Source organism: Phyllobates terribilis, unplaced genomic scaffold, assembly GCF_046119375.1.
Source record: "Phyllobates terribilis strain yellow unplaced genomic scaffold, ASM4611937v1 Scaffold_1__5_contigs__length_1240528914, whole genome shotgun sequence".
NCBI classification, from domain to species: domain Eukaryota; kingdom Metazoa; phylum Chordata; class Amphibia; order Anura; family Dendrobatidae; genus Phyllobates; species Phyllobates terribilis.
In genome coordinates this window covers 655,199,101-655,209,062 of record NW_027362761.1, presented here as the reverse complement: position 1 = coordinate 655,209,062, position 9,962 = coordinate 655,199,101, and positions in this window count along the sequence as shown.

Below are 9,962 nucleotides of genomic sequence, written 5' to 3'. Positions count from 1 at the left end.
GGTTTAAATGCCCCTTGGAAGAGACGTGCATGTCACAGTAGCTTAACAAGACGGTTTAATTGCCCCTTGGAAGAGATGTGCAGTTCGCAGTAGCTTAACAAGACGGTTTAAATGCCCCTTGGAAGAGACGTGCAGGTCGCAGTAGATTAACAAGATGGATTCAATGCCCCTTGGAAGAGCAGTGGAGGTCGCAGTAGCTTAACAAGACGGTTTAAATGCCCATTGGAAGAGATGTGCAGGTCGCAGTCGCTTAACAAGACGGTTTAAATGCCCCTTGGAAGAGAGGTGCAGGTCGCAGTAGCTTAACAAGACGGTTTAAATGCCCCTTGGAAGAGATGTGCAGGTCGCAGTAGCTTAGCAAGACGGTTTAAATGCCCCTTGGAAGAGAGGTGCGGGTCGCAGTAGCTTAACAAGACGGTTTAAATGCCCCTTGCAAGAGACGTGCAGGTCGCAGTAGCTTAACAAGACGGTTTAAATGCCCCAAGGAAGAGACGAGCAGGTCGCAGTAGCTTAACAAGACCCTTTAAATGCCCCTTGGAAGAGCGGTGGATGTCGCAGTAGCTTAACAACACGGTTTAAATGCCCCTTGGAAGAGACGTGCAGGTCGCAGTAGCTTTACAAGACGGTTTAAATGCCCCTTGGAAGAGACGTGCAGGTCGGAGTAGCTTAACAAGACGATTTAAATGCCCCTTGGAAGAGAGGTGGAGGTCGCAGTAGCTTAACAAGACAGTTTAAATGCCCCTTGGAAGAGACGTGCAGGTCGCAGTAGCTTAACAAGACGGTTTAAATGCCCCTTGGAAGAGACATACAGGTCACAGCAGCTTAACAAGACGGTTTAAATGCCCATTGTAGAGACGTACAGGTCGCAGTAGCTTAACAAGATGGTTTAAATGCCCCTTGGAAGAGACGTGCATGTCGCAGTAGCTTAACAAGACGGTTTAAATGCCCCTTGGAAGAGAAGTGCAGGTCGCAGTAGATTAACAAGATGGATTCAATGCCCCTTGGAAGAGCAGTGGAGGTCGCAGTAGCTTAAGAAGACGGTTTAAATGCCCCTTGGAAGAGATGTGCAGGTCGCAGTCGCTTAACAAGACGGTTTAAATGCCCCTTGGAAGAGACGTGCAGGTCGCAGTAGCTTAACAAGATGGTTTAAATGCCACTTGGAAGAGATGTGCAGGTCGCAGTAGCTTAGCAAGACGGTTTAAATGCCCCTTGGAAGAGAGGTGCAGGTCGCAGTAGCTTAACAAGACGGTTTAAAATGCCCCTTGCAAGAGACGTGCAGGTCGCAGTAGCTTAACAGGACGGTTTAAATGCCACAAGGAAGAGAAGAGCAGGTCGCAGTAGCTTAACAAGATGGTTTAAATGCCCATTGGAAGAGAGGTGGAGGTCACAGTAGCTTAACAAGACGGTTTAAATGCCCCTTGGAAAAGACATGCAGGTCGCAGTAGCTTAACAAGATGGTTTAAATGCACCTTGGAAGAGATGTGCAGGTCGCAGTAGCTTAACAAGACTGTTTAAATGCCCCTTGGAAGAGGCTTGCAGGTCGCAGTAGCTTACCAAGACGGTTTAAATGCCCCTTGGAAGAGACGTGCAGGTCTCAGTATCTTAACAAGACCCTTTAAATGCCCCTTGGAAGAGGGGTGGATGTCGCAGAAGCTTAACAAGACGGTTTAAATGCCCCTTAGAAGAGAGGTGGAGGTCGCAGTAGCTTACCAAGACAGTTTAAATGCCCCTTGGAAGAGATGTGCAGGTCGCAGTAGCTTAACAAGACCGTTTAAATGCCCCTTGGAAGAGCGTAGGAGGTCGCAGTAGCTTAACAAGAGGGTTTAAATGCCCCTTGGAAGAGATGTGCATGTCGCAGTAGCTTAACAAGACGGTTTACATGCCCCTTGGAAGAGCAGTGGAGGTCGCAGTAGCTTAACAAGACAGTTTAAATGCCCCTTGGAAGAGACGTGCAGGTCGCAGTAGCTTAACAAGATGGTTTAAATGCCCCTTGGAAGAGAGGTGGAGGTTGCAGTAGCTTAACAAGACAGTTTAAATGCCCCTTTGAAGAGACGTGCAGGTCGCAGTAGCTTAACAAGACGGCTTAAATGCCCCTCGGAAGAGACGTGCAGGTCGCAGTAGCTTAACAAGACGGTTTACATGCCCCTTGGAAGAGACGAGCAGGTCGCAGAAGCTTAACAAGACGGTTTAAATGCCCCTTGCAAGAGACGTGCAGGTCGCAGTAGCTTAACAAGACGGTTTAAATGCCCCAAGGAAGAGACGAGCAGGTCACAGTAGCTTAACAAGATGGTTTAAATGCCCATTGGAAGAGCGTTGGAGGTCACAGTAGCTTAGCAAGACGGTTTAAATGCCCCTTGGAAAAGACATGCAGGTCACAGTAGCTTAACAAGATGGTTTAAATGCCCATTGGAAGAGCGGTGGAGGTCACAGTAGCTTAACAAGACGGTTTAAATGCCCCTTGGAAAAGACATGCAGGTCACAGTAGCTTAACAAGATGGTTTAAATGCCCCTTGGAAAAGACATGCAGGTCGCAGTAGCTTAACAAGACGGTTTAAATGCCCCTTGGAAGAGGCTTGCAGGTCGCAGTAGCTTACCAAGACGGTTTAAATGCCCCTTGGAAGAGACGTGCGGGTCGCAGTAGCTTAACAAGACCCTTTAAATGCCCCTTGGAAGAGCGGTGGATGTCGCAGTAGCTTAACAACACGGTTTAAATGCCCCTTGGAAGAGACGTGCAGGTCGCAGTAGCTTTACAAGACGGTTTAAATGCCCCTTGGAAGAGACGTGCAGGTCGGAGTAGCTTAACAAGACGATTTATATGCCCCCTTGGAAGAGAGGTGGAGGTCGCAGTAGCTTAACAAGACAGTTTAAATGCCCCTTGGAAGAGACGTGCAGGTCGCAGTAGCTTAACAAGACGGTTTAAATGCCCCTTGGAAAAGACATCCAGGTCGCAGTAGCTTAACAAGACGGTTTAAATGCCCCTTGGAAGAGACATACAGGTCACAGCAGCTTAACAAGACGGTTTAAATGCCCATTATAGAGACGTACAGGTCGCAGTAGCTTAACAAGATGGTTTAAATGCCCCTTGGAAGAGACGTGCATGTCGCAGTAGCTTAACAAGACGGTTTAAATGCCCCTTGGAAGAGAACTGCAGGTCGCAGTAGCTTAACAAGACAGTTTAATTGCCCCTTGGAAGAGATGTGCAGTTCGCAGTAGCTTAACAAGACGGTTTAAATGCCCCTTGGAAGAGACGTGCAGGTCGCAGTAGATTAACAAGATGGATTCAATGCCCCTTGGAAGAGCAGTGGAGGTCGCAGTAGCTTAACAAGACGGTTTAAATGCCCCTTGGAAGAGATGTGCAGGTCGCAGTCGCTTAACAAGACGGTTTAAATGCCCCTTGGAAGAGAGGTGCAGGTCGCAGTAGCTTAACAAGACGGTTTAAATGCCCCTTGGAAGAGATGTGCAGGTCGCAGTAGCTTAGCAAGACGGTTTAAATGCCCCTTGGAAGAGAGGTGCGGGTCGCAGTAGCTTAACAAGACGGTTTAAATGCCCCTTGCAAGAGACGTGCAGGTCGCAGTAGCTTAACAAGACGGTTTAAATGCCCCAAGGAAGAGACGAGCAGGTCGCAGTAGCTTAACAAGACCCTTTAAATGCCCCTTGGAAGAGCGGTGGATGTCGCAGTAGCTTAACAAGACGGTTTAAATGCCCCTTGGTAGAGAGGTGGAGGTCGCAGTAGCTTAACAAGACCCTTTAAATGCCCCTTGGAAGAGCGGTGGATGTCGCAGTAGCTTAACAAGACGACTTAGATGCCCCTTGGAAGAGCAGTGGAGGTCGCAGTAGATTAACAAGACGGTTTAAATGCCCCTTAGTAGAGACGTGCAGGTCACAGTAGCTTAACAAGACGCTTAAAATGCCCTTTGGAAGAGCAGTGAAGGTCGCAGTAGCTTAACAAGACGGTTTAAATGCCCCTTGGAAGAGACGTGCAGGTCGCAGTAGCTTAACAAGACGGTTTAAATGCCCCTTGGAAGAGAGGTGGAGGTCGCAGTAGCTTAACAAGACCGTTTAAATGCCCCTTGAAAGAGCGGTGGAGGTCACAGTAGCTTAACAAAGCGGTTTAAATGCCCCTTGGAAGAGACGTGCAGGTCGCAGTAGCTTTACAAGACGGTTTAAATGCCCCTTGGAAGAGACGTGCAGGTCGCAGTAGCTTAACAAGACAGTTTAAATGCCCATTGGAAGAGACGTGCAGTTCGCAGTAGCTTAACAAGACGACTTAAATGCCCCTTGGAAGAGCAGTGGAGGTCGCAGTAGATTAACAAGACGGTTTAAATGCCCCTTGGTAGAGACGTGCAGGTCACAGTAGCTTAACAAGACACTTAAAATGCCCTTTGGAAGAGCAGTGAAGGTCGCAGTAGCTTAACAAGACGGTTTAAATGCCCCTTGGAAGAGACGTGCAGGTCGCAGTAGCTTTACAAGACGGTTTATATGCCCCTTGGAAGAGACGTGCAGGTCGGAGTAACTTAAGAAGACGATTTAAATGCCCCTTGGAAGAGAGGTGAAGGTCGCAGTAGCTTAACAAGACAGTTTAAATGCCCCTTGGAAGAGACGTGCAGGTCGCAGTAGCTTAACAAGACGGTTTAAATGCCCCTTGGAAGAGACGTGCAGGTCGCAGTAGCTTAACAAGACGGTTTAAATGCCCCTTGGAAGAGACGTGCAGGTCGCAGTAGCTTAGCAAGACGGTTTAAATGCCCCTTGGAAGAGAGGTGCAGGTCGCAGTAGCTTAACAAGACTGTTTAAATGCCCCTTGGAAAAGACATGCAGGTCACAGTAGCTTAACAAGATGGTTTAAAAGCCCATTGGAGGAGAGGTGGAGGTCACAGTAGCTTAACAAGACGGTTTAAATGCCCCTTGGAAAAGACCTGCAGGTCACAGTAGCTTAACAAGACGGTTTAAATGCCCCTTGGAAAAGACATGCAGGTCGCAGTAGCTTAACAAGACGGTTAAAATGCCCATTGGAAAAGACATGCAGGTCGCAGTTGCTTAACAAGATGGTTTAAATGCACCTTGGAAGAGATGTGCAGGTCGCAGTAGCTTACCAAGACGGTTTAAATGCCCCTTGGAAGAGACGTGCAGGTCGCAGTATCTTAACAAGACCCTTTAAATGCCCCTTGGAAGAGGGGTGGATGTCGCAGTAGCTTAACAAGACGGTTTAAATGCCCCTTGGAAGAGAGGTGGAGGTCGCATTAGCTTACCAAGACAGTTTAAATGCCCCTTTCAAGAGATGTGCAGGTCGCAGTAGCTTAGCAAGAACGTTTAAATGCCCCTTGGAAGAGCGGAGGAGGTCGCAGTAGCTTAACAAGAAGGTTTAAATGCCCCTTGGAAGAGATGTGCATGTCGCAGTAGCTTAACAAGACGGTTTACATGCCCCTTGGAAGAGACGTGCAGGTCGCAGTAGCTTAACAAGACGGTTTAAATGCCCCTTGTAAGAGACGTGCAGGTCGCAGTAGCTTAACAAGACGGTTTAAATGCCCCTTGGAAGGGAGGTGGAGGTCGCAGTAGCTTACCAAGACAGTTTAAATGCCCCTTGGAAGAGACGTGCAGGTCGCAGTAGCTTAACAAGACGGATTAAATGCCCCTTGGAAAAGCAGTGGAGGTCGCAGTAGATTAACAAGACGGTTTAAATGCCCCTTGGTAGAGACGTGCAGGTCACAGTAGCTTATCAAGACGCTTAAAATGCCCTTTGGAAGAGCAGTGAAGGTCGCAGTAGCTTAACAAGACGGTTTAAATGCCCCTTGGAAGACACGTGCAGGGTCGCAGTAGCTTTAAAAGACGGTTTAAATGCCCCTTGGAAGAGACGTGCAGGTCGCAGTAGCTTAACAAGACGGTTTAAATGCCCCTTGGTAGAGAGGTGGAGGTCGCAGTAGCTTAACAAGACAGTTTAAATGCCCCTTGGAAGATTGGAAGATACGTGCAGGGTCGCAGTAGCTTTAAAAGACGGTTTAAATGCCCCTTGGAAGAGACGTGCAGGTCGCAGTAGCTTAACAAGACGGTTTAAATGCCCCTTGGTAGAGAGGTGGAGGTCGCAGTAGCTTAACAAGACAGTTTAAATGCCCCTTGGAAGATTGGAAGAGACGTGCAGGTCGCAGTAGCTTTAAAAGACGGTTTAAATGCCCCTTGGAAGAGACATACAGGTCACAGCAGCTTAACAAGACGGTTTAAATGCCCATTGTAGAGACGTACAGGTCGCAGTAGCTTAACAAGTCGGTGTAAATGCCCCTTGGAAGAGAAGTGTAGGTCGCAGTAGCTTAACAAGACAGTTTAATTGCCCCTTGGAAGAGATGTGCAGTTCGCAGTAGCTTAACAAGACGGTTTAAATGCCCCTTGGAAGAGACGTGCAGGTCGCAGTAGATTAACAAGATGGATTAAATGCCCCTTGTAAGAGCAGTGGAGGTCGCAGTAGCTTAACAAGACGGTTTAAATGCCCCTTGGAAGAGATGTGCAGGTCGCAGTAGCTTAACAAGACGGTTTAAATGCCCCTTGGAAGAGACATACAGGTCACAGCAGCTTAACAAGACGGTTTAAATGCCCATTGTAGAGACGTACAGGTCGCAGTAGCTTAACAAGATGGTTTAAATGCCCCTTGGAAGAGACGTGCATGTCGCAGTAGCTTAACAAGACGGTTTAAATGCCCCTTGGAAAAGACATGCAGGTCGCAGTAGCTTAACAAGACGGTTTAAATGCCCATTGGAAAAGACATGCAGGTCGCAGTTGCTTAACAAGATGGTTTAAATGCACCTTGGAAGAGATGTGCAGGTCGCAGTAGCTTACCAAGACGGTTTAAATGCCCCTTGGAAGAGACGTGCAGGTCGCAGTATCTTAACAAGACCCTTTAAATGCCCCTTGGAAGAGGGGTGGATGTCGCAGTAGCTTAACAAGACGGTTTAAATGCCCCTTGGAAGAGAGGTGGAGGTCGCATTAGCTTACCAAGACAGTTTAAATGCCCCTTTCAAGAGATGTGCAGGTCGCAGTAGCTTAGCAAGAACGTTTAAATGCCCCTTGGAAGAGCGGAGGAGGTCGCAGTAGCTTAACAAGAGGGTTTAAATGCCCCTTGGAAGAGATGTGCATGTCGCAGTAGCTTAACAAGACGGTTTACATGCCCCTTGGAAGAGACGTGCAGGTCGCAGTAGCTTAACAAGACGGTTTAAATGCCCCTTGTAAGAGACGTGCAGGTCGCAGTAGCTTAACAAGACGGTTTAAATGCCCCTTGGAAGGGAGGTGGAGGTCGCAGTAGCTTACCAAGACAGTTTAAATGCCCCTTGGAAGAGACGTGCAGGTCGCAGTAGCTTAACAAGACCGTTTAAATGCCCCTTGGAAGAGCGGTGGAGGTCGCAGTAGCTTAAGAAGACGGTTTAAATGCCCCTTGGAAGAGACATACAGGTCGCAGCAGCTTAAAAAGACGGTTTAAATGCCCATTGGAAGAGACGTACAGGTCGCAGTAGCTTAACAAGATGGTTTAAATGCCCCTTGGAAGAGACGTGCAGGTCACAGTAGCTTAACAAGACGGTTTAAATGCCCCTTGGGAGAGACGTGCAGGTCGCAGTAGCTTAGCAAGACGGTTTAAATGCCCCTTGGCAGAGACATGCAGGTCGCAGTAGCTTAATAAGATGGTTTAAATGCCCCTTGGAAGAGACTTGCAGGTCACAGTAGTTTTACAAGACGGTTTAAATGCCCTTTGGAACAGACGTGCAGGTCGCAGTAGCTTAACAAGACAGTTTAAATGCCCCTTGGAAGAGACATACAGGTCGCAGCAGCTTAAAAGACGGTTTAAATGCCCATTGGAAGAGACGTACAGGTCGCAGTAGCTTAACAAGATGGTTTAATTGCCCCTTGGAAGAGACGTGCAGGTCACAGTAGCTTAACAAGATGGTTTAAATGCCCCTTGGGAGAGACGTGCAGGTCGCAGTAGCTTAGCAAGACGGTTTAAATGCCCCTTGGCAGAGACGTGCAGGTCGCAGTAGCTTAAAAAGATGGTTTAAATGCCCCTTGGAAGAGACGTGCATGTCACAGTAGCTTAACAAGACGGTTTAAATGCCCCTTGGAAGAGAAGTGCAGGTCGCAGTAGCTTAACAAGACGGTTTAAATGCCCCTTGGAAGAGAAGTGCAGGTCGCAGCAGCTTAACAAGACGGTTTAAATGCCCCTTGGAAGAGAGGTGCAGGTCGCAGTAGATTAACGAGATGGATTAAATGCCCCTTGGAAGAGCAGTGGAGGTCGCAGTAGCTTAACAAGACGGTTTAAATGCCCCTTGGAAGAGATGTGCAGGTCGCAGTAGCTTAACAAGACGGTTTAAATGCCCCTTGGAAGAGACGTGCAGGTCGCAGTAGCTTAACAAGACGGTTTAAATGCCCCTTGGAAGAGACGTGCAGGTCGCAGTAGCTTAGCTAGACGTTTTACATGCCCCTTGGTAGAGAGGTGCAGGTCGCAGTAGCTTAACAAGACAGTTTAAATACCCCTTGGAAGAGACGTGCAGGTCGCAGTAGCCTAACAAGACCGCTTAAATGCCCATTGGAAGAGACGTGCAGGTCGCAGTAGCCTAACAAGACCGCTTAAATGCCCATTGGAAGAGACGTACAGGTTGCAGTAGCTTAACAAGATGGTTTAAATGCCCCTTGGAAGAGAGGTGGAGGTCGCAGTAGCTTAACAAGACAGTTTAAATGACCCTTGGAAGAGACGTGCAGGTCGCAGTAGCTTAACAAGACCGTTTAAATGCCCCTTGAAAGAGCGGTGGAGGTCGCAGTAGCTTAACAAAACGGTTTAAATGCCCCTTGGAGGAGACATAGAGGTCACAGGAGCTTAACAAGACGGTTTAAATGCCCATTGGAAGAGACGTACAGGTCGCAGTAGCTTAACAAGATGGTTTAAATGCCCCTTGGAAGAGACGTGCAGGTCACAGTAGCTTAACAAGACGGTTTAAATGCCCCTTGGAAGAGACGTGCAGGTCGCAGTAGCTTAATAAGACAGTTTAAATGCCCATTGGAAGAGACGTGCAGTTCGCAGTAGCTTAACAAGACGGTTTAAATGCCCCTTGGAAGAGACGTGCAGGTCGCAGTAGCTTAACAAGATGACTTAAATGCCCCTTGGAAGAGCAGTGGAGGTCGCAGTAGATTAACAAGACGGTTTAAATGCCCCTTGGTAGAGACGTGCAGGTCACAGTAGCTTAACAAGACGCTTAAAATGCCCTTTGGAAGAGCAGTGAAGGTCGCAGTAGCTTAACAATACGGTTTAAATGCCCCTTGGAAGAGACGTGCAGGTCGCAGTAGCTTACCAAGACGGTTTAAATGCCCCTTGGAAGAGACATCCAGGTCGCAGTAGCTTAACAAGACGGTTTAAATGCCCCTTGGAAGAGACGTGCAGGTCGCAGTAAATTAACAAGACGGTTTAAATGCCCCTTGGAAGAGAAGTGCGGGTCGCAGTAGCTTAACAAGACAGTTTAATTGCCCCTTGGAAGAGATGTGCAGTTCGCAGTAGCTTAACAAGACGGTTTAAATGCCCCTTGGAAGAGACGTGCAGGTCGCAGTAGATTAACAAGATGGATTAAATGCCCCTTGGAAGAGCAGTGGAGGTCGCAGTAGCTTAACAAGACGGTTTAAATGCCCCTTGGAAGAGATGTGCAGGTCGCAGTCGCTTAACAAGACGGTTTAAATGCCCCTTGGAAGAGACGTGCAGGTCGCAATAGCTTAACAAGACGGTTTAAATGCCCCTTGGAAGAGATGTGCAGGTCGCAGTAGCTTAGCAAGACGGTTTAAATGCCCCTTGGAAGAGAGGTGCAGGTCGCAGTAGCTTAACAAGACGGTTTAAATGCCCCTTGCAAGAGACGTGCAGGTCGCAGTAGCTTAACAAGACGCTTTAAATGCCCCAAGGAAGAGACGAGCAGGTCGCAGTAGCTTAACAAGATGGTTTAAATGCCCAT